The 25231-nt window shown below is 42.9% G+C and overlaps 1 protein-coding gene and 1 pseudogene across 3 annotated transcripts in view; both read left to right on the forward strand.

The window, feature by feature from the left end:
- The first annotated feature begins 7532 nt into the window (after positions 1-7532).
- The window catches only part of DGKG (diacylglycerol kinase gamma), a 181833-nt gene continuing 164134 nt past the window's right edge, over positions 7533-25231 (forward strand). For all 3 annotated transcript variants that reach the window (XM_069472806.1, XM_069472807.1, XM_069472808.1), the window contains exon 1: positions 7533-7822. The gene's annotated coding sequence lies outside the window, so the exon portion shown is untranslated. The remainder of the gene's footprint in view (positions 7823-25231) is intronic.
- On the forward strand, positions 20022-20101 carry LOC138388695 (small nucleolar RNA U3; annotated as a pseudogene).

Below are 25231 nucleotides of genomic sequence, written 5' to 3' on the forward strand. Positions count from 1 at the left end.
CAAATATTGAGGGAATTTCTGCTGGTGAATATCCTTAGCCCAGTGGAAGTTGGGATCATTTGAAGTAATAGAGGTCACAGTCCTGAGTGTCTTCTCCCATAAATGCACAAGAAGAACTCCGAAGGCGTTCTCTCATCCTTCCTCCACAGACCACCTGACTCTCTCCCCTTTAGATCCTGCAGCACCCTTCTCACCCTGTGAGACCCTGTAATTTTTGCTCCATCTACTAGACGATGAGCCCCTCGGGGACGGAAAGCAACACCCCTGCCTGAACCCCCAATGCCTAGCACAGCGTCTGGTCATTGGAAGTGCCTGAGAAGCATTTGTTAAATGAACAAATTCACAAACGAGAGAAAACAGTCTACTTCCTACACCCCTAATTTATATATCCCAAATTGGCAAAACTCCCAGAAACATCTAGAAACAATTTGCAGAATAAAATAAGCTATGAAGCTAGCCAGAGATCTATGGGATGGCGATTTGGAAAAACTCAGGTTTCTGAGTTTTTCCAGTACACATCCTTCGAGAGCCAATTGTAAACACCTTTTTCTCAGAGACAAATAACTACAAAAACCTTAAAATACAGGCAGTTCCCTACTTAGGAACATGTTGTATTCTGAAAGCCTATTTATGAAATTGTTGTTTGAAATTCAGACCACACTCTCTCATAGAGCCACGTTCAGAAGAGTAGCCGACAACATGGCTCCAACTCAAGAGATTTGCAAGGGAAAATGATAGGAACCAATAAAGCTATACTGTGAAGTCAAAGTTTGTCTTTAAACACCATGAAATAGACATATGAAATGTGTCAAACTACACAGTAGCCTTTGGACAAGCGGCAATACTTGGAAACAATAAAATGCAATTTTAAATGGTTTCTTTTTGTTTATTATCGATGCAGACACTTGAGAAAAAGCAAGTTTTATTTGGAGGAGTTGTAGAGGTTAACAGAGATACACTTAGCCCCAGCTATGGTGCTTAGACTTCAGGGTCTGGATGAGTATCTGCAGGGCTTGTTCGAAATGCAGATTTCTGGCCTCTCCCTGCAGAGAGGCAGATTCAGTGGGTCAGAGCAGAGCCCAGGGATACACATTTTAACAAGCACTCGGTGACCCAGGCGATGTGAGGACCACACCTATAGAACTGCTAGCCCAGAGGAGAAGTCATATCACCTACATTTGGGCTGAAGACTCTCGTGCCTCCATCTGTTTGGTATAGAGCCATGCCTCTCCTTTTGTCTTCCTGTTTCCTTCTCCAGTGACAGAAGGAGGCAAGTAACTACCTGTCACTTCACAGGGTACGTACAGAGCAGGGATTTAGGGTTCAGAGCATAGGTGAGAGATGAAAGAGACCCCATCATTCATTCAACATACATTGAGGGCTGAGATTCAGCTGGTGTGCTGGCAATTAAAATAACAAAATATTTTTACAGAGTTGAAAAATAATCTTTGCCCTGAGTAGCCCTGTAGGGCTCCCCTGTCCCCTGCCATTAGCTATCCCAGTTAAACTCTCTGTGGAATGGGATTAATGACATCTTTGTAGAGTGTGTGTGCGTGTGTGTGTGTGTGTGTGTGTGTAAAGTGCTAAATGCATCATAAGTGCTGGTTCTTTATTTCTAACAACTATATTAAAATCTACTTGGAGAATCAAGACAAAGACACCAAAAACTATAGCTAGGCAACAATAAGCCAGTTTTACAGAATACAGTTCAATTTGTTCACGAGTGCTGTACAATGAAAATTAAGGCAAGCCCAGTGTGGGAGAAGCTCTCCTAGAGGAAGCAGAGACTGCACACTGAGGCATCTGGTTTCTAACACCGCCTCCACCTCATGCTGGCTGGGAGATCCTGAGCCATCCGCCTGTCTGTAAAGCGAGGATGGTGGTACTCTCCTTGTAGGGCTCTTGGAAAGGTCAGCGTGCACGTGGTTGGTGCTCAATGAGAAGTAGCTCTTTAGCAAAACTTGAAAGTGAGAGTAAGCCTTCCTGCAACTGCAGAATCTCAGAGCCGATAAGGACGTTTAGTTGTCTTATTTAAAGTCAACTTGAAATGATTGATCCCCTACTAGGTGCAATACTATGTGGGTGATAGAAAAATGATTAAGATGTAGTCCAAGGACGATAACTTGCTTTCCATGGATGGGGCAGGGCAGTGGGTATGAAGCATATGCAAGCAATCGTAATACAAGACAGCCTGTTGTAAGCACTAGAATAAATTATAAACAAACTACAATGGAAGTATGAGAGAGGGAATAATTAACTTCAACTGGGTGGATCTAAGAGGTGGCACTTGCTTTCAGAAAGTATCTCTGGCAGCAGCAAATGGGAAGAATGGATGAAAGAAATACACTAGGGGCTCCCTCAATTTCTAACATATTGTGACATTTTGTCTCCTCAAAATGATTAACAACAGATAAAGAAGTGACCAGTGTTTCTAAAAATGGACTGATCCTTTCAAAAGTTTTGGGGGTTGGGCAGGCTTTGAAGTGTATAGTCATTTATGGAATTGGAACCTTTTCTTCCGTGTGGTTCTCCCAGCGCATTCCCCATGAGAGCTTCCCCTCCAGGGACAACAGTGAAGAATTCCACAGCAGTGTCTCCTGACCAGACGTAGCAGGAAACACATCCAGAGAAATGTGGTGAACCCAAATTAGCCTCTTTACAAGCTTATTAAAGCATAAAGTTTAGCATCCATTGCCCAAAATATAACAGAAAGGCAAAAGGCTTTCCTTTCTTTTCCTCCCTACTTACACCTCCCTTCCCCTCTTTCCACCATCCATCTCCTGAAAAGCAATAATCAGAGCAGGATCTGGGTGGGTGGGTGTCTCCTTCATTTGCAAGTGAACGCATCCACTGTGAGCAACTCCAGTGACACTGCAGAATTCCAGGCGGGGACCACATTTGCAGCCTCGTAGTCACCCCTGAAATCCATGGGTTCCTTTCATGTTAAAATATTACTATCTTTAGGAGCATGGAGACAGAGTTGTTGACCTGAATTGCTGTTTCTTAGGAAGTAGCCACGTGAGCAAGTAGTATAACAATTAGGCTGTTTTTTTTAAACTCACTGTCTTAGGGGAGCAGACTATCTTTAATAGCTATACATTTTTGCGTAGCACTTCTACAATATATAAACGCTTTCAAATATGCTTCTTCGTTTAATCATTACTCTATCCAGGGATGTACATATAACTATCCCCATTTTACAGAAGAGAAAACTGGGGCTTAGAGACTCAGGCCTAAGTCTTTCAACTCCATCCAAATAATCTATTGATTACTCTTAATCCTTCTCTTTTGTGCTTTTTCCCAAGCTTATCAGTTGGTATTGTGGGAATTTTTCCAGCTTGTCTTGCTGAGGGGTCCCACCCAGGTGATGGGGCAATACTTACAGGTTGTTCAGTTCACAGTACTTAATAGAGTATCAGAGTCAGAAAGGGTTGTAGAGACTGTTTCCAATCTCCTTATTTTACTGATGAGAAAACTGAAGCCCACAGAGGAAATGACCTGCCTGCATTCCCCCAGCTGGATCCACAAACCCCATCCACAGCAAAGTTGTGACCAGGAGCAGAGTCTCCTGGGTCTCCTGTGCCCTTGCACAGTCTCACGATCCCACTGAAGCACAGCCTTCACAACCAGAGCCAGGAAAGGTAAGGCCAGCACTTGGCTAATATTTGTTCCTATACCGTCATTGTTTGATAAAATGAAAAGATCTTATTGATTATGAAATCATAAAACATTAGGTGGGAGGGAGCTTGTAGATAATCTGGTGTGATCCTTCATGTTCTGTGTGTGAGAAAAGTGAGGGCTAGAAAGGCAAGCAGAGCCCCCAGAGCCTGGTCCCAGAGACTGAGCCCCCCTTGTGCTTGGGAACCCTGAACTCCACTGTGCTCAAGGCGTCAAGTCCTGCTCACCCAGATTGTCACAGAAGGTCTGACTTAAAGATTTCCAGACACAGGTACTTGACTTAGCCCTCGCTTTGCCTTGGCAATGGAGATCAGGCATCAGCTGCTGGCTTGGATGATGTGTTCCCGGAGCAACATAGTGAGTGTGAGCTGCCAACATTGAAGTGTCAGGGAATGTACAGTGTTGAGGCAGTTAAACATCCAAAAATTCCGTCTCTCAGAAACAAGGGTGACTCATCAGAGCACTTGGGCTATGACTGGAAAGGCATTAGGGTGTCCACAGGGGGTAAAGCCCATGCTCGGAAGCCCTCAGCTTCCCTACCTCTGACCCTTTGCTTACATCTCCTTTCTTCAACAACACAAGCTCCACTCCCAAACTCAACCCTCCTCCTCCATGAAGCCTGCCTTGACTCTATAAGCCTGGTGAGGTCTCCCTTCTCAAGCCCTGAGAATATGCTCTATGCAATCTGACACTTGATTCTATACTGTCTTTTATTGCTTCTCAACCGTTTTGAGTGTTTTATAGCTGACCCAGATTGCACATGCTCAGAGGAAAGGAACTAAGCTTCTTCCTTGGTTCCCTACAGTGCATCTCTGAGGATCACCAAAGAGCTGAGATGTGCTCAGACTGACAGATAGATCCGACTTCAAGATTTTTCTGCTTTACCTTGTGTTTGCACACACAGTGAATGCTCAATACATCCTCATTTGTTTCACTGTGGCTTCAGCCTTTTCAAAGAAAATGCTCAGCAGCCATGTCAGCCCATGCCAAGCCTCTGTGCAAATTAGAGAGAAGGTGACACAGCTCTGCCAGGGTGCGTGGCTGGGCAAGTGGAGTGTGGGCTGGATTTCAGCTCCTCAGTGGTGTGCCCTGTGCAGTGAGCCACATGCACCCCCTGGGCTCTGTCTCCTTGTAAAAGCAGCAACAAGGTCTCTCTCTCCACCACCCTCTGCAGCTCTCCATTCTGATGGGGCAGGCCTGCCTTGGGAAAGCTGGCATCAGATGCTTCCCAGCTTGTTTCCCAGCTCCCTTCCTGTCAAAACCAAACAGCAACAACAACAACAACAAAAACGCACCCCTGCAATAGCTCCTCGCCGTGGAGCCTGGGGTCCCTGAGGTCCACATTCCTGGCAGGGCATCTGGAGACCCTCTACACTACCGTCCCAACCTTCCTTTCTTCCACTGGGAGGGCCCAGAATGCACCATGAGTTGTCCTACTTCTCTGTTTTGCTTTCTCCCATACTAGATTGCCCTTTTCCTGCTCATCTCTGTGTCAGATCCTATTCCCCGTCCAATTCCCATCCCAGCCCTTGCCTCCTCCCTGTGCTTCAATCAGCACTAACTGTTCTTCTTAGTGCTCCTCCACCCACCCCCCACTCCTCTTTGCCTTCCACATTCAAACTCTGTTTCACCCTTTTCCAACATGTTATTAGCCTATCAGCCAGTGGGCAGCTGCCTTTTGGTCCTCTGTCCACTCAGGCTTCTCTGCACTCACCCTGCTGCAACCCAGATAGATGCCTAACTCAGTACCACTCTAAGTTCCCCAAAGCAATCCATTCACAAACAAATTGGTGCACAATGTTGACTTTACAAATGATTTATTTCACAGGAGCAGTCTTTCATAGTCCACCCCACAGCAAACTATTTACCAATCTTTGCAAGCATTCCTGCTCTCAAATCCTTGCTCAGCAGCCCCATCCTCAGAGCCGCTTCTCTCTCACCACCCTTCCCCAATGTGCTCCCAGCCAAGTTGAGTCTCCACACTCAGTCTCTGCATGTCCTTCCCATTTGTCCCACCCAACTTATTTCATTCTTGTTTTAATAGGCAGAACAACTCAGGGTTGCCCAGCTCCTACCTGCAGACATGCAACCTAAATCCACCATGATGCCCAGCCAAATGCAGGCTCTCCTTCAGTTTAGCCTTCTTTAGAAGGAGTCAGGCATAGACAAAGCCAGAATGCTTTTCTTGTAACGTGTATGTGCATTTTCCTCCATAAATAATTCAGTTCAGAAAGCAAGGATTGTGCCTTCTACATTCACTTAACCTAACAGTGAAAAAATATACAGTAAGCCTGTGTCTGGGATTCTCCTCCACCAGGGACAAGGGACAGTTCTAAGCCTTTTCTGTCTCTTAATTCCTCTTTCCTCCCAAGTAAGGCCCAGGACTAGCATCAGTGGAAGGTGCCTGAAGACATAGGAGGAGTCTAATAAATGGTTGTGAAATGAATGATTCCGTGAGTGAAAAGGAAACAAGAAAAGATATAAGAACTACGAGAGCATCCTCACCAAGATTATTTCAGTCTAGCTGAAGGGAACTTTGAGAACTGACCCAGGATGACAGAATGAAGTGTGAATGGTGAATGGTAGGTTGAAGCATGAACATGGGGTTCTGATATCGGCACTGCCTTCATCACCACGTGGAACCTTGAGATCTCTGAGCCTGTGTTCCTCATCTGACCCATCAGCCTGCCTGCAGATGGCCCAGTATGGACACTGACTATCAGGGTCCCCAGGGCTGTTGGAGGCTTCTTCTCCAAGTGCCCAGACACACAGGGCCCCTTGGTGCCTCTGTACTCTGCAGAAAGCTTTTCTTGGCTGCAGTACTGGCCTGGGGACCTTCACTGCTTGCTGGCAGAAAAGAATTCTCCACTGTGGAATGGGCAAACTCTACATATTTTACAGATGAGAGTCTAAACTCCTAATGACTCTAAATGTGGTGTGAAATGGACAGAAGTCATCCTGCTGGTGTGACATGCCTGAAATAGTGTCACGACCACCACCACCCCCAACCCCCACCATATGGACAAACAGGTCATGGAAAGAGAAGAAACAAAGTCACAATGTGTTGGCTAATGCTCCCCCAACCCCCTTTCCATATTTTTAAAAAAGAAGTGATCTATTTTTTTTCTGCAGGAATACAGTCCAATGTCATCTAAAGGCAAAGGAGAAGGGAATTAACAACCCCCAGCTTTGAGATCTGACCTTGCCATAAGAGCCCAGCTCTGGCTGGCTGTGCCGGACTCCACCACAGTTGTGGACGGGGAAATCTTTTTAGGTTGAACTGCCACCAATCCACTGCCACCGGGGTCAGGGTTGTCAGAAATGTCCTCCCGGACAGGGACAGCGATTTGGAGACTAGAGACATTGAGTTCCTGGGAAACAAAGAAAATTTGTTGATTTTATATGTTTATTTTTTCTCTGATTTGGTCATGACATTAAGGCAGCCTGGTCCCAGGTTGAGAAAAGAAAACTCCCAGTGGGTATTTTATTTGTCAAACAGTCGTCCTTTGCCTCTGGGGTCAGCTGATCTCTGGTGCCCACCACTGTTGCATCTTCTCCGCACCCCTAAGCGCCTAACTCCTCCTCCCAAGCAGAAGCCCTGTCAGTAAGAAGCGTCCTACCGATGCCTGCGCCCAAGTTGCACCTAAGAGGCTCGGGTTCCCACTGAGCACATTCACATTCATGTGTGTGAGAGCGCGCGTGTATGTGTGCGCGCGTGTGTTTGTGCGTGGCGCGTGTGTATGCGCGCGCGGGCGCGCGGGTGTGTGGTGGGGCGGGCTTTGCGCCCGGGGGAGGGCTCCGCCGTGAGAGTGGCAGCTGGACTTGCCAGGCTGCGAGGGGCAGGGCACAGAGCCGCAGTGCCGTAGTAGCGGGCAGCCAGGATAGACCTCTTCGGAGCTCAGATCCCCGAGTAGAGGCGGAAGACCCCTGCGCTGCCTCACCACAGCCTGGCCTCCTGATTTCCCCAGCGCCCACTCGGGCTGCCATCCCCCTCCCCCGAGAGGGCTGCGCGGGCGGGAAGACGTCCAGACGCCAGCTTCGGTCCCCTTTCTGTCTCTCGGTTCCTCTTTCCTCCCAAGTAAGGGAATAAGCCGCGAGGAAGGAGCGCCCCGGGCCACCGCGCAACCAAGTGTTGCATGGCGAGGTAAGACGGCGGCCGGCGTGGCGGTGGGGGTCTCCCGCTCCGGGGGCGCGGGGCAACTTGGCAAAAGAGGGCAAAGCCAGAGCCGGTCCCGTAGCCTGGAAAGGGGCTGCAGCCCAAATCACTGCGCCCACCCGGACAGTACCACCTGCCGCAAAGCCCTGCAGGGAGGGATGCCCCACTAGAGGGGTGCGGGAACCGGGAAGGGCGCAGGATGGGGGGCCGGCTCCCTGGGCGATTGAGAGGCCCCCCCAAACCCCAAATGTGTGCAGGTGGGAGGCAGCCTCGCTCCAGGCAGTTTGCTGAAGCAACTGGATGGATTTCTTCCTTCTGGACTTACCTTGGCTCCTTGACATTCAGTTCTCGCTCCAGGGTGCACAAGGGCGGCGAGGAGCAGGGAACGCTTTTCCCAATGTCTGGCTGCCAATGTCTTCGGCCGTCCCGCAGGGTTCTAGGACTTTGGGGCACTCCACAAAGCTTCTGGGCAGGAGGACTTAAAGGGAAGCTGAAGAGAACACACTTTGGCGAATAAAGGAGGGGAGGGTCAGGAAGAGACTCTAAGGCTGACCTGCCTAGTCTCGGAGTCACAAGATGTGTCCGTGTGTATGTTTGTGTCTTGAGAGGTGCGCATCCAGAATCACCTGTGGGGCTCTCACAAACTCCACCGGTCCACCTCCCCCTGAATGTTCTGAGAATTTCTTCCTCAGAACGAGTGGACTAGAATTTGGGGAGAGGGCTGTGGAGTTCTACAAGCCCTACAGGTGATTCTGGTGCGCTGTCCCCATCCCCACCGTCACTACAATGGATGGAAAGCATGGGACGAGAGCCAAACGACATCTCCTCCATGTGAGAGATCCAACTGCGGAACTCAGGGTGGCGGTCGAGACCCCTCCCCCAGCCGCCCCCAGCAGCAGGAGGGTCTGCGGCAGCGCAAGGTGATTTGTGGCTGCGTCGCAGTGGCGCTCGGGAGAATGTGAACTCGTGGGCGCGCTCGCAGGGGCTGCGCCGCTGTCTCCCCGGGCTTCATTAGCATACGATGACCTCGCTGCGTGCAGGAGGGCCTGGGAGCGCTGTTTATCATTCCTTTATTTCGGGGGCTTGGGAGACCCACCTGCGATCTAGAGGTGAACACCAGGGCAGTCTTGATGGAGAACAGCGGTCAGAACGTAGGACTGGAAACTGCCCCTCCGGTCCGGATGGGGGGATCCGATCTACTTTGTTATTTCGGTGATTAGGATTTTCTGTCCATAAAATTCAGCTCACAGAGCCACTTGCTGGAGCACAGGGCACCCTCATTGTCAATGAAGGACGTTAGATTATAGGGGCAAAAGTCAAGGTTTGGTCACGAACGCGCGCGTGCCCAAACACACACACACCTTATGCCCCTTTCAATCCTGGGGTGTGTCCTAAGTGGGAAGACACTTCATTGTTTGCCATGTTAAAAAGGCTGTATTTGCCAGAGATTACACTTCAGATATAAATTATGCTCATTAAATGAAGCTGCAACTAAGCTAACTACCTTGCTGTACTCCTATCTAGATCTTTTTTGCCAATCACCCTTAACACTTACGTCCAGCACTACACACGTTATTACAGGTATTTTTCTGGGAGATGCTTGGGGGTGGGAAGCTAGTAGATGAGTCTTTCACATCTTAGAATTTTATGCAGTGTTTGGTTCAGATCAGCTAAGATTTGGGGAGGAAAATGATAAACATTAGAAGAGTGTCTTGGCATCTAGACTCTCAGAGAGGGAGTAACTACTGAGATCATCTGTTCTAGCTACCACCACCCCCACGCAGCCCTCGACTGCCCACACGACACCATCAACAGGTGGCAAGGATCCCTTCAACCCCGACACTCGCAGAGGCCCGGGCTGTGCATGTGTGAGGCTCTGCCAAGGGGAGAACCCAGAAGGCAGCAGCCCTTCCCTCTCCTGCTGATGGGGGTGGAGGGATGCTGGCCCCTATTTCCTGTCCTGGAAGGGAAGGGGGAAGAAGGAAGGAAAGTACCATTTCATTGTGATAAAACTCTTTTGAAAAAATATCTATTGTATTACATTATCATGATATGCTCTTTTAGTATAAAAGTAATTCATGTTCATTGCAGAAATTTTGGGAAGTTGAAAAGTACACAGAGAATCAAATCACCCATGATTCTACCACCTAGACTGAACACTTAATATATTGGCATATTTCCTTTCTATCTATTTTTATGTCTTGAAATCTTACAATCCATAGAGAGCCAGCATTTATTGGGTACCTAGTAAATATACTTTGTGTGGTGTTAGTATTTTATATTCATTATGTCATTTAATCCTTAAGTCCCTCTGAGCTAGGTAGTATTATTATCACCACCATTTTTCTAGGGTTGCATTTTTCTAGGGTTCTAAGAGTTCAGATGACTTTCCCAGATCACACAGCTAGTAAGTGGCAGACTCAGAATTCAAACCCAGGATTTCTGACTCCAAAGTATGGTTGCTTAGTCTCTTTAGCTATTGTTTCCTTGCTTTTTTCCTTAATTAGTGTTTTAGCAGAAGTTTTTCACGAACATCATTTTCCTGGCTACATATTATTACACTATTAGTCATTCAAGTTTTTTCCTGTCCTTAGCAACAGCAAATAACTCTAAGCAAAGTCTTTACTGCACACATTTCCCATTACTTCCTTTGGATAGATGCCTAGAAGTAGATCACTGGGCCAAAGGGCACAAATGTTTTGAGGCTCCCAATATATATGCAAAGACACTTTTCAAAAGGGCTATACCAATTTATGATTCCGTTCACCAGGAGCAACTCTGCCATAGTCAAAGCAGGTGACCCTGAGGGATTCACACAGGCCAGGGCTTCACACAACCAAGCTACATCACATGAGCATTCCCCAACATCATGGGAGAAGGACTCACACGTATCACCCTACTTTGCACATTCAAGTGTTATTATGGAAACCATACAGTATAAAGTTATGCATGTTTTTGTGTGAACAAATGTCAGCTGCAGAATTCTCTGGCTAGATGTCACATACTAACTTTGAACAAATCAAACTATTGTGTGAAATATATAAGTGTGCATAACATCCCACTTCTCCACACAAGCAATTATAACAACCCTCACTCATCAATATCACAGCCAGATTCAGCAAACGCAATCAATCAGTAACAGCTTCTTCACATACTGGCTGTATTCATGGACTTGTTTCCTTACACCAAATATCAGAATTCCACAACCAAACCATAGTGGGAGTTGATGTCACCTTATAAGTAAAAGAGTTTGATCAAAAAATTTAAAAAATTAAAAATCAAAGTTAGTAACTACTAATAAAACAGTTAAAAATAAGGTATACATACCATTAACAAAATGTCTGCAGGTAGAAGAAAATGTGGCTGGCAGAGAGAGACTGAATTAGGGGACTACAAAAAAACACAAAAGGGCAATTTAGAAAAAAACAAATTGGTTCTAGCTATGAGTTTTTCCTAGAGCCATGTTTACCTACAAGCCATCTCTACCACCAGCAGTGGGCTTAGTAGCCCTGGAATATAATCTGTTGTTGTAAGTGGAATATATATCAATTGAGCCCCCACCTGAGATCTACTTATACAAGACGCAGCTTGTGTCCTAAAACTGCTTATCTGGGTTAGAGACCTCTAGGCTGTGCCTACAGCACCTGTGCATATGCTTACCTCACTATGGTGAAATCACTTATTTGCATAACCCCCACTAAATTGTGAGCTCCCTAAAGGCAGAGACCATGCCTAATTCTTCCCTGCAGCCCCAGCACTTGAGACAGTACCAATGCATAGTCAGCAATTAAATGTGATGAATGAACAAATAAGAGAATTTTCCAAGTCCAGTACTGGATGCTTTAGGTATATTTCTCTGTCCATGTATCTTTATTCTGCTCAGGCTGGTCAGTCTCAGAAATGTACCTGAAGGATGTCTAGAGCTATGCTGCCTAATTTCACATATGACTATTTCCATGTTCATTTAATTCATTGAAATTAAATAAAATTTAAAATTCAGTTCTTCAGTCACATGAATCACATTTTTAGAGCTTTAATGCCACACATGTCTTCTGGCTACCATAGTGGAGAATACACATGTAGAACATTTCCATCATTGCAAAAGTTCAACTGGCCCATGCTGGTTAGAGCGTAAGCTTGATGGAGGTAAGCGTGTATCTATGTCCATCTTGTTTTCCACTGTATCCTCTGCAATAGCACAGTGCCTGGTCCAGAGAAGACTGGGGGAGGAAGAAAGAGAAGGGATGGCAGCAGTAAATGTCATAGTAATATTAGTGATAACATTTATTAGGCACCTACTCCATGTCCCATCTTTTACTGTTTTGTAGATGCATTGTCTCACTTGATATTCACATCACTACAAGCCTAGTATCAACCCCACCTCACAGACAAGAAAACCAAATCTCAGAAAGTTTGAGTAACTTGTCTGTGGTCTCAAAGGTGGTAGGAGAGACTGAGTTTTAAACTCAGGTCTGCATGATTTCAAAGCCTATTCTCTTAGGCCTTTTTCTTTATTGCTTTGATAATTGCTCTGTGTGGTGACATTGATGTGAATTGCCACCATCTTGGCTTCCCAGGAAATCAGAGAAAGGTAATTTTGAAGGCTTTCCAAGGGAAATAATCAGTATAATTTGTGAATGTGAATGACATTTCAAGAGAACAAAATTTTGCTCAGGGGCCCAAGAGAACTTGTCTCTGGATGAGTGAGGTAGGGAAAAAGGAATCTACCTGTAATGTGGCCTGACCAGAGGGCCAAAATCTAGGAGAGCAGGCCAGCCAACCATCATGGTCTGTGCTTCTCTTTGGGGAACACTGTCACCAGCTCCTGAGAGGAATACTGGCTTGACCTGCATCTCATAGCCCATTGATGGTGTGACCTGGCTCTCCACTCCCCAGCCAGTGTCCTTCCCACTGCTCCACTGTGCCTCATAGGCCATTTGCTCTGGTGCCCTCACTGTTATTATCACTCTTGTCCTAGGTTTCTCCAGTTGCTTTATTCTTAATGAATAATGTGCAAATAAGTTTCAAGGGAGGCCTAAGCAGCACTGAGAAGACTGAGATTACCACCTATTTTGTAATACATTTCCTATTTCTATTAAAACTCTTTAAGGCCTAATTAGGAGTCTATACCATTGACCCCTGTTGAACTTAGTATCAACTGGAATAACCCACTTCTCTTTTAAACTTACTCTTAGACTATGTTGCTTATCCCGTCACCCCCACCTATGATGTACAGATGATACCTGGAGTGCAAATATAGAACTTTGCATTATTCCTCATTTTATCTTGCTCAGTTTAGTCTATCCTGTCAGCTTGCCCAGATATTTCTGTCTGTAACTCTGTCATCCAGTGTTTTTACTGTCCCTTCCAGTTTGCTTCCTGCCATCTCTAATCTGACAATCATGACCTCTTCAACTAAGTCATCAATAAAACACTACTCAGAGTCATTCCACTATGTGCCCTTTAAATATAGATATTAATTCAATAATTAAACAGTACGCTTTTAGAAAATTTATTTAACTTCTTGTGCTATCATTCAGCCCATATTTCTCGATCTTTTTCAAAAGATTTTCAGAGGAATCTTTTCAAAGTTCTTAATAAAGTTAAGATACTCTTCATTACTAGTATTTCCTTGATCTGCTGTTCAATAACTTTGTCAAAGATGCGGATTTTGTTGGTCTGCCATGCACTACTTTCAGTGAACTCAGGTTGGTTCCTAGAAATCACGACTTCAGTCCTCATCCGCAGCTCATTCCACATCCCATTCCAGAATGTTTCCTGCCTAAAATCAATCCCTCAAGTTAAGAAATTTTTATAAATTATTTTCCCATTTAAAAATACAACTGCATTTGCCATGAAGGTGATAGTAATTGTGATGGTGTTAATGGTGGTGGTGATTGTGACAACGATGGTGGTGGTGGTGATGGTAGTGGTCATAGTGGTGGGGGTGGTGATGGTAGTGGTGATAGTGGTGATGGTGGTGGTAATGGTGTTGATGGTGATGGTAGTATTGGTGGTAGTGGTGGTAATCTTAGGGGTAGTGGAGGTGATGGTGATTGTGATGGTGGCAGTGATGATGGTGGTAGTGGGGGTGGTAATGGTGGTGATGGTAGTGGTGGTTGTGGTGATGGCAGTGATGGTTGTGGTGACGGTAGTGGTGGTGATGGTGTTAATGGTAGTGGTGGGGTGGTGGAGGTAATGATGGTGGTGGTAGTGGTGATGATGGTGGTAGTGGGGGTGATGATGGTTGTGATGGTGGTGGTGGTGGTGATGGTAGTGATGGTAGTGGTGGTGATGGTGTTAATGGTGATGGAGGTGATGATGGTGGTGGAAGTGGTAGTGGTGGTGATGGTGGTGGTGGTGGTGAAGATGATGGGGTTGGGGACGGTAGGGATAGGGATGGTGCAAGTGATTATGGGGGGGTTGGTGGCAGTGATGGCAATGGTGGTGGGGATGATAATGGTGATGATAGTGTCTTCCTTAATATGTGATTCTGGGAAGATTAAGGAGCATGCAGTTACCTCAATTGCATATTGTCTCAGCACCCTGGGATGTTATTCAATTAGGATAAGAGACATATATTAAATTGGGGCAGACCGAAAAGTTTCTAGCATCATAAAAAATGAGATCAGGGAAGGAGCTGAGAGAGCATCTGGTTACAGACCTTCATCCTAAAAAATAAGGAAGCCCGTCCATCCAAAAGGATATCTGCCCTAGCTGAGGTTATGCTGCCAGAACAGGAACCAAGGTCTCACCACTCTTGACCAGTGCTTTCTCCAAAGCATAACGCCTTCTTTTCAGAAGAAACTTAAGGCTTTCTTTCCTGAAAAAATAATCATTTCTCTTCTTGTAATTAGCCTCTTATGTTGGCAATGCTTCAGTGAAAATTAAAGATTCTTCCCTGGGATCACGATGTGAAAGGGGAAAGGAGGAGAGAACTTAAGGGCTCTCAATTTCCACATAGGAAATGGAGCCAAAAGGTCCCCAAGGCAGGACAGGGGCACAGAGAGAAGAGGTTCAAGTAAGAAAATATTTTATGAGAAAAATGGCAATAATATAATAATAACCATCCTTTATATGTGTACCACACTCAGAAGATGGCAATGTCTTTACATCCATGATATCTCCTGGTTCCCATCACAGGCATGTGAGGCAGGCAGCATGGCTGTCACTAGCCCCATTTCAATAGTGGAATGACACCAAAATGAAGGCTGTGGGATCTAGAAAAGACTGCTGTGGCAAGAAAAGGAATGAAAGAGCAAAATCCAGTGGCCACATGGCAACTGATAAAACCTGCCCAGCTAGCCATTTGGGCCCATTACTCCTTTCTGTGTGGTCTGCATGGGCAGTTTTCTCCTCTTTTAGGGCATAAACAGTGCCATCTACACAAGAACAGAGTTTTCTGTTCCTGATGCTGATCTGGTGTGAAAGTTCCAAGTGGCCAGAGGTCAGTGAGGCCACTTTGATCCTTAAATGCTGAAATGCTTGAAATGTTTTGGCCTCAATGTTTCCGTCCCCTGCTGCATTTCTCCACCCTCTGCCCTGGGAACAGTGGCCCACAACTGCCTCCGTGCCCCAGCCTTTTGGTTAAATAAGCTAGAGAAAACTTCCAGAATCCTTGAGAGCCACAAAAAATGGATGCTTTTATCCAGTCCCCCACACTCCCCATCTTAAGTCTCATCAACAAGGATGCCCTGATCCCCAGACCCTGACAAGGACACTCACAGGTGGAAGTCAGTCTCGTCCCTTTTCTCATGCCAGCATATCCAGCAGGTGTTGGGTGATCACAAAGTGATCCTTCCCAACTCTTAGGAATCCAGTAACCATAGGTTCCTATAGGCTGGAAAAATCCTGCTGTGCCCAAAAGCCCACAGTGTTCCTAATCCCTAAATCATGCAAATCATGGCAAATCACTCCTGAGGAGACTCAATCATTTAACCAATATTAAATCAGCAAATATGTATTGAGCACCCACTCTGTGCTAGTTTCTGGGGATAGGACCAACTGGGTTTCCAGGAACCGGGTGGAACCGAGTGAGAAACAGATATGATATAGCATTATCTTTAGATGAGAGCCAGGGGAGGGTCACCTTTCCAGCCTGGGAGGGAATTAGACCAAGGAGGTCACCTCTGGAATAGATGGGCTTGAATGAAATCTAAAGTTTGCATAGAAGTTAAGTGAAGGAGTATAGGTAATACATTCTAGCTAGAGGGAACAGTGTAAGCAAAGGCTCAGAGGCAGTTCTTGTCATCTACAATCACTGCTGCTGGAGCAAAAACTGTGAATTAGGAAGTGGTGGAAGATGAGTCTGGAAATATGAACAGGAGCTGGGCCATGGAGGGTCTTATCTGTCACGTTAAAGAGTGTTGATTTCTTCTTGTAGATAGTGGTGAAGTCATAAGTGGGGACTGATGGGGTCAGATTTTAACATCAGAGCAGTCCCTTAGGCAGTGGTGTTGGGACAAGAGAAGATGGAAGCAGCCTGGGAGGCTTTTGTGGGAGTTGAGGGGATATGCAGGCTGAAGCAATGGCAGTAGAAGCAGAGGGAGGCACAGAATCAGGACAGAACTTGCAATCAAGTGGATGTGTGGGGACTGAGGGAGCAGAGGAACCAAAGTTGGCTCCCAGGCTCCTACCTTGTGCACGTGGGAGGATAGTGGTTTCATAGGCCAAGAGAATCGAGGAATAGGAACAGAAGTGGGGTTAGATAATGAGTTCAGTTCGGGGCACATTAACTTTGAGGTTTCAGGGAGAAATCCAGATGGAGATGGAATTGGATCGATGGGCTCCGTGGCTGGAGGCCCAGATTAGGTAATCCTCAGTGCAAGTGGTGGGTGAAACTGTGAAAACTCATGAGATCACAAGAGAGTCAATTTTCATTTATCTTGATAAATGTGTTGTCAGCACCTGAAATATCTATGTCAAGGAACCCATGCCTCTTTAATATGGGAAGAAAGCATCTCACAGCATCGTGAGTCTGGGCTTGACAGCTGAGCTGTGCCAGTAGCCAGCCATCTGCTGACTCAGCTAGACCAATGTCCACTTCTGCCTGGTCAATGGTCAAGAGTGGACTGTTATACAGAAACACTTATATTGCTCTTCCACATTAGAGCTTCATAAATTTGTAAACATGCTTCTTCTCTCCAGGCCAGTGGGTCTCAACTCTGCTTAAACATTTAAATCACCTGGGAAGCTCTAAAAAAATACCAGCTCTAGTATACCACTCCCACTCCTGATTTAACTGGGCTGGGGTCAGGGCCTGGGCAGGACTGTTTTTTTAAAGGTCTCCTAGTGGCACCAACTACACCAATGTTCATAAGAGTTAAGAACAATTGCTAAAAAATAAATTCTTTCAGTGATTCCTCAAATTAAAGCATTTTAATTCCTTAGCTCCTACAGCAAATCCCTCCTATGAGTGTGTTACAATTTTTCTGTAAACCACTTTAAAGTGTCAGAACCTGAGCTGGATCTGCATGCCAGCCATGGTCTTGCCGGCACATTGTCTCTGTCTTTGCATTCAACAGTTTTTCTCCCTTTTGCCGCAAGGCTCATGAAAAACTTTGTCAAATATCCTGCACTCACAACCACTGTCTACCACATCTCTCTGAGTCACATAACTCATGTCCTTGTCAAGAAGATATAAGAATCACCTGCTATGACTTCTTCTTAGTGAACCTTGGGATCATTGCTTTCTCTTCTAAGTACTCACAAGTCACCCCTCACCCCAGCAGCACTCAAATTTTCTTTTGCAATAGAACTTCCTGGAGATTTTTTGTAATGAAATATGGATTCTAAGGCTATCTGCTCAGAGATTCTGAGTCAGAGGTGCGGATGGGCCCTCAGAACCAGAATTTTTAATTAGTACTTAGGGTGTTTATGGTGCAGAGATATGACCTTTGAGAAATATGGTCTTAAAAATAAGAAATGAAGTATATACATTTAATTCCTACCCCATCAATTTTTATTAAAATAGCAAATTAGTATATATATACTTGGGGATATTTATTATAGTACTAACAAGCAGAAAAGGACACGAATATAATACACATGTCAGAAATTTTTACAACATTCCATAATAAAAAGAGTTTACACAAGACTGACTTCAGGGAAAGGCCTACCAACCCATAAGTCCTCAGAGTGGAAGGAAAAGTTGGCCTAGAGATTAAATGAAAGGGACTCTGCATGGACTAGGAGACAATAATTGCAAATCACATATCTGATAAGGAATTACAATCCAGAATATATAGAGAACTCCTAAAACTCAACCAACAAAAAATCAAACAACCTGATTCAAAAATAGACAAAGGATTTGAAAGACATTTCTTCAAAGAAGATATACAAATAGCCAATAAGCACAGGAAAAGAAGCTCGACATCACTAATCATCAGGGAAATGTAAATCAAAACCACAATCAGATACCACTTCACACCTATTAGGATAGCTATTACCAAAAAAAGAACAGAAAATAACAAGTGTTGGCAGGGATGTAGAGAAGTTTGAACCCTTGTACATTGCTGGTGCAGCCACTATGGAAAACAGTATTGTGCACCTCAAAAAATTAAAAATAGAATTATCATATGATCTAGTAATGTACCTCTGGGTATATATCCAAAAGAGTTGAAAGCAGGGACACAAAGAGATATTTGTACATCCATGTTTATAGCAGCATTATTCACAATAGCCAAAAGGTGGAAGCAACCCAAGTATCTATTGATGGATGACTGGATAAACAAAATGTGGTATATGCATACAATGGAATATTATTCTGTCTTTAAAAATGAATGGAATTCTGACATGTACTGTAACATGAATAAACCTTGAAAGCAATATACTAAGTGAAATAATCCAGTCACAAAAGGACAAATACTATAAGAGTGCACTCATATGAGGTACTTACAGTAGTCAAATTCATAGCGATGTAAGTAGACTGGTAGTTGCCAGGGTGTGGTATGGGGAAAGAGTGGGTAGCTATCATTGAATGCTACAGAGTTTTAGTTTTGCAAGATGAAAAATTTCTGTGAATGGATGGTGGTGATGGTTACACAACAATGTAAATGCACTTAATGCCACTGAACTGTACACTTAAAAATGGTTAAATAACTTTGATGTTATGTATATTTTGCCACCATTTAAAAAAATACTTTAAAAACGTGTCAGGGGCTGCAGGGGTTCTAGGTAGGCAGGTTATAGGGAACACATCTCAATCATATCATCTCAATCGAACACGCCTTGTGCCTTGTGCCAGGGCCTCGGGACTCACTCTCAGTCAGCACACGGTGGAGCTCATGAAAACAGAATCTAGCGGTTCAAAAGAAGGGTGACATCTAAAGATGCAAAGCTAATCCTTCCTGTAAAATGGACACTAAATAAAAAAGACAACTTTTTAGCTACAAGTTATGTTTATAGAGATTAAAGAGGATATGGCAGGAACTATCAAAAGGGTGAAATCTGAAATTTGGAAACTTAGCCTGCTTTAAAATTAAAAATATTTTGCAGAATTAAAATCATGCAATGGAAGTACGAACATCAGAACAATGCAGAGAACTAAAGATAAGTGTAAATTCTCACCATACTAACCAAAAAAACATAAAAAAGTGAAATAATGAGTGGAAAAAATGGAGGATACAATTCAACACATTAAATTTATAAAGACACAATTTTTTAGGAAAAGAGGAAATGGAAGATATTGCAATTAAAAATATAGAAAAATATTTTCCTGACTTTAGTCCAAAATAGTTTATGTGTTCCAGGGAAAATCAAAAGTATATTCTGGTGAAAATTATTAATTATAACAATAAACAAGTCTATTGGTATGAAATCAGAAAAACAATATTTTGAAAGGAAAAATAAGCAAGTTTCAGACATTTTGCAACACTAAATATCAGAAGGAAGTTGAGATATGGCTATGGAATTTGAAGTAATAAGATTACAAGCTAGAATTTTGTGTTCAGTAATACGTGAAGAAAAAAGAAGACATTCTCAGACAAAAAAGTACCCAGCAAGTAGACCACTGAAATCCTCTACTAAAAAATGTATTTATTTAAAATATTCTGGTCAACAGGGAAATTAATGAACATTAAAATCATAAAAGCTGTGGGATGAACAATAAAACCACTCAAACATAGACTTAATGTTTAAATGTTATTAATATGATTGTGAAAAAATGCAACTGCCCAAAATCATTCTTAAGACTATATTTTCAGGGATCATTTCTATAGTTCATTACAAGAGAAATTTCTCTGAATGTGTGGAGCACAAAAAGAAAACAAAATCATTCTTAACAAAGAAGATACATGAGAAATTTAATGATAATAATCTGGGTCTAAAAACTCAGACTACTCAAGGAAAAAAACCTTGAAGTGCTGAATTTCTTACTTTGTACAGTGGAAAGAATTGGATATTGCTTCATTGTTGACATAAAGAAATATAGGTTTAAATACATTTTTAAATAAGAAAGAGTAGATGAAATCAAACTAGAAATGTGATGCTTCACTTCAAAATTAGGAGGAAGATTTGGAACATTATAGCCAAGATTAAATACTAAAAAAAGAAATAACAAGGAAATATAAAAATAGAAAGTATAAAATAACATGATAGAAGTGAGGTCAAACATATAAGTTATCACATTAAGTGTGAATGGTTTAATCATTTCTATTAAAAGACAAAAAGCCATGCATCAGGCAAAAATTAATTCTAAATATATGCTATTTTAAACAAAATGGTACAGAAAGAGGGGGAAAAAAGGAAAGAGCATAATGTATCAGTAAAATGCAAAGGAGAGAAGGAAGGGCAATATTAATATTAAACAAAGTAGAATTTAACACAAAAAACATTAAATGTGGCTTAAAGATATCCATTAGAATATATAATATTCGTGGGTATTTTATTCTGAATAATAAATATCAAAATATATAAAATAAAATTGGCAAAACACAATCTCAGAGGGAGACTGTTGCATACTTCTATCAATCTTCAACAGATGGAACGACAAAAGCAAATTAGTATATAAAGAATTTTGGCCGGGCGCGGTGGCTCACGCCTGTAATCCTAGCACTCTGGGAGGCTGAGGCGGGTGGATCGCTTGAGGTCAGGAGTTCAAGACCAGCCTGAGCAAGAGCGAGACCCCATCTCTACTAAAAATAGAAAGAAATTATATGGCCAACTAAAATCTATATAGAAAAAATTAGCCGGGCATGGTGGCGCATGCCTGTAGTCCCAGCTACTCGGGAGGCTGAGGCAGTAGGATTGCTTAAGCCCAGGAGTTTGAGGTTGCTGTGAGCTAGGCTGACGCCACGGCACTCATTCTAGCCAGGGCAACAAAGCGACACTCTGTCTCAAAAAAAAAAAAAAAAAAAAAAAGAATTTTAAGGATGTAAGGAACTTGATGGAATAGACATCTACAGGACTTTACATTTAAAAACTGAAAGAATATATATCTATTAAAATGCTTCTGAAATATGGAGACATTTTGATCCCATTATAAAGAAAATTGTGATACATTCCAAAAAGCAAAAATTATTCTGGCAGCAGAAGGAAAATAAAATAGAAGTACAGTTACTGTGGGATAATATATTCTTAAAGCTTGATGGGGGTCTGGGACCTCTGCATATGCATTTGCCACTGCTGATGTCAGCACTCAGTGAGAACAAGACTAAAGACCTGTTAACTGACAAGCACCACGTCTATGAAAAGCTTCCTTCTTTAAGAATGTATAGAGAGTAAAGCATACAGGAATTAAGGAAAATGCAAAATAAGGAAGTAAAGACTAGCATATAGAATGACAACGAGCTACTCCAGTTGAACCAAAAAGAACATTTTAGTCACCTGGAATCCTCATAAGAGGGCAAGTAGGTGTGTCCTTTACAAATCAGAAGACAACAAGAATAAGGCTGAGATGAAAATGAAACATGGTATTCAAAGCTATAAATGAAATATGGAAGAACTGCAAGGAAATTCAAGCACAAGAGCAGAATTAAAATTCACTAGCTGGAATTAATGAGCAGAATATTCTATGGAAAATCAAATCAAGTATGGAGAGGAAGTGATAGTATAAAGGACAAGCAGTACTTTGGGTTTTTTTTTTGTTGTTCTCCAAAATTCTTTAAAGATTAATGAAAGTGGTTCAGTAGCCTCCACTGGAAGTTCTCCTGGTTATCTTCACTCCCAGGCAGTAGACCAAGCTGTTCTTTGCTCTTCTTGCTCTAAAATTAACCAGCCCACTTCCCAAACTTCCCCCAACCTTTTTTGGCTCGTAGTGGGTTTTTTTTGTCGCTTAGTATTTTCAGATCATTTTGAGCTATTTTTTTCATGGTATAATTTTCATGTATAAGTTTGTGCCATCTTTCTGTATATTCTTTGGTTGTGTGCCTTTCTTTTCTTTTTTTCTAAATGTCCTTTTCAAATATGAACCTACAGGTTAGTCCTGAAGGCTCTTTTTTAAAAGAACCATTTCTTTCTCCTCTTTATTCGAATTATTTTTGAATGCATCCCCGTTTTGGAGAACTTCAGTCTGCCTCCACTTCAGAAACTCATACAGTCATACTATCATTTTTTTAAAAAACTTTTTGGAAATATGTCTGCCTGAATCAAGAGTTCTTGGTTATTTATTCCAGCCAGGCTTCTCCTTTTTGACAATCATGACCTCTGAGTTGGAGTGGCTTCTTTCCCTTAAGATGTCTCTTTTGCCTGTTTCACCAAGCAAGGTCTTTCTGTTGGTCACAATAAGGGCCAGAGGAGTTTATCTAGTTGATTCTTTACTCTGTGTCAACAAGGGGAATGAAAAGACTTGTGTCTGATGTTCTATTTTTAGCCACAAGAGGCTTTCTGCAAACGTTTAGCCAGCACAAGACCACTTTCACTGCTCCAACTTCCCTTGTGCCAGAATAGTAGTGGCTAGGAATAGTCCTCCTTGTGACCAAGTGCCTGTAGAAAATGCTCACGATGATATCACCTGTATTCCTTACCCTTTTCTATGCACTCATGAGATATTCTAGGTGCTCCATCCTTAGAGTTATGAATTCCCGTCATAAACCTATTTTTGGCCCAAAGCTATGCTGCCATGTAGATGCATCAACCCACAAATATAGTTTCTAGTATTCTTTGTAATTATGCATGCATTATGTGTGTGTGTCACCTAGAACTACACTTCTCCTGTTTGTCTTTGTTTTACCAGCAGTTCTACATGGTGGACGCAATCATAATATTATCCCAGCTCTTTGATCCTCTTCCTCATCACCTCTAGGTAAACACATGCTCCCCCATGCTTATGAGAGATGAGTCTTTCGTGACTAGACATAAACTCCCCCTTCCAGCTTCTGAGTAAATCATGGCCCAGAAATCTACAGCCAGTTATTGACATCATTCACTTCTCTTTTATCCCAGAATCCCAACTGTCGGCAGAAAGAGTGGATGACAACACCATCCCTATTTCCAAGTCCTTCACTGCCTTGCCCAAAACCAGTGAGAGATCGGGTCGATGACAAAGGACCATGAATGCCTGAGAAAGGAATTGAACACAAACTGATAGTCAGTTTAGTTCTTGAGTCAGAAAGTAATTGAAACTAGTGGTTTTGTAAAGTGCTCGTGTGCAGAGCAGACTGAAATGGAATGAGGCAGTTATGAAGACCAGAGGCAGATGCTAGGGCCAATTAGAAAGCTATTACCCAGAAACTGGAGGTGCTGTTATAAGGAATGAAATGGAGAGAAAGGGGCAGAGCTGAGAGATAACACAAAACAAAACTTGGTGAGTTAGTATCTAATTTGGTCTTGAGATTTCCGGAGAGGGGAAGGAGACTGAAGGTAAATAAAGCCCATGTATCAAGCCCAGGGAATGTGGAGTGTGACATTTCCATCCAAAAAGTTAGTTGTTTAGTTTTGGAGGTAGAGGTGGGAAGAAGATGAGTTTGAGAGTAGATTTATTTATACATTTAAAAGTCACGCCTAGTAAATGGTTAGAGGAATGAATAAATGCATGTGATTCCATCAGCAACAGGGTGTCTTTCTGACCAAACTAAACTCAGCATGTGATTTCACACTGTGATCAAAACAATGTCAGTCAGTCAAATAAAATGATTTTTTCTTTCTTTTTCTTTGGTGGTGGCTGCTTTCTGTTGGCTATTTTTGCCTAGTTCCAAATGACTCACCCAGGGAGGCCAGCCCCTCAGTGGATTGTAATTTATTAAACACGTGCAGCCAAATGACTAACTCTGTGCCCATCTCCTGCCTCCTCGAGCCCACGCATTCAGCCACTCCTAACCCCTTCAAGTAGATGATGCCACAAAGTTCATAGTTTTTTCATTCATTAATTGCTTCTGGGGTCAAAGATGAACATTTATACTGCTTAATCTTTCACAGCTGATACTGAAAAGCATCTTCTTTCCCTCCCATCCTCCTCCTTAAACTGAACTCCAAGATTTTTCATCTCTAAATTCATACCTTCTCTCATCTTAAACCCCTTCTCCATTTTATGAGGGCACTCAAGGTATCAGGGAAAATTTGCACATTTACCTGTGTCTGCTAAGGAAGAAGGGAAAAGCAGTTAATATCCACCGACCCCTGTGTGCCACACACTATGCTAGGACATTTATAGTCATTATCTTTAATCCTCCCCCATAAGGTGATGCCACTACTACCATTTGCAGATGAGGAAACTTGGGCTCAAAAGATTACGTAAGAATAAATGACATGCTCAAGACCATAAATACAGGAAATGTCATGGATGAGATGCTGACTCAGCTTTGTTGGATCCTGGGTTTATACTCTTTTCTGTTTCCTGGTAGATATCGATTTCTGGGCACATTGTTCTTTACATCAGAAACCAGTAGTCCCAAGGAGTAGTCAAAGAGAAGCCTTTTACATGTCACAGGCACCCGTGACTAGTAAAGGTAAATTCCATTCTCTTTTTACGTGGGGAAACTAGGGTTATGGCTAGGTAAAGATTTTAAAAATTTCCCAAGGTCACATGGCTAGTAAGTACCAGAGCTAAAGTGAACCAACCTATCCATGAATAAGATATTTATCCATTTATTCAGGTTCCCCTTTATTTCCCTCTATAAATGTTTACAGATTTCTCCATAAAGGTCTTGCACATCAATTATTAGGTTTATTCCAGAGTACATTCTACTTTTCATTAAAAGTTTGAAATATATCTTTCTATATTATGCTATATTTTCTATTTGGCTATTGCTTATATCAAAGAAAGCCATTAATTCTTTAATATTGATTTTATATCATTTACTTTGTGGGGAGATCCCTTAATAATTTATATTTATTTGATTCTCTTGGTTTTTCTAGGTATACTATCATATTTAAAAATTGTGACAGTTTCATCTTTCCTAGTCCCATTTCTATACCTCTCATTTCTTCTTCTTATTTAGTTGCATTGTCTAGGACCTCTAG

The sequence above is a fragment of the Eulemur rufifrons genome, chromosome 7, assembly GCF_041146395.1.
Source record: "Eulemur rufifrons isolate Redbay chromosome 7, OSU_ERuf_1, whole genome shotgun sequence".
Taxonomy (NCBI): Eukaryota; Metazoa; Chordata; class Mammalia; order Primates; family Lemuridae; genus Eulemur; species Eulemur rufifrons.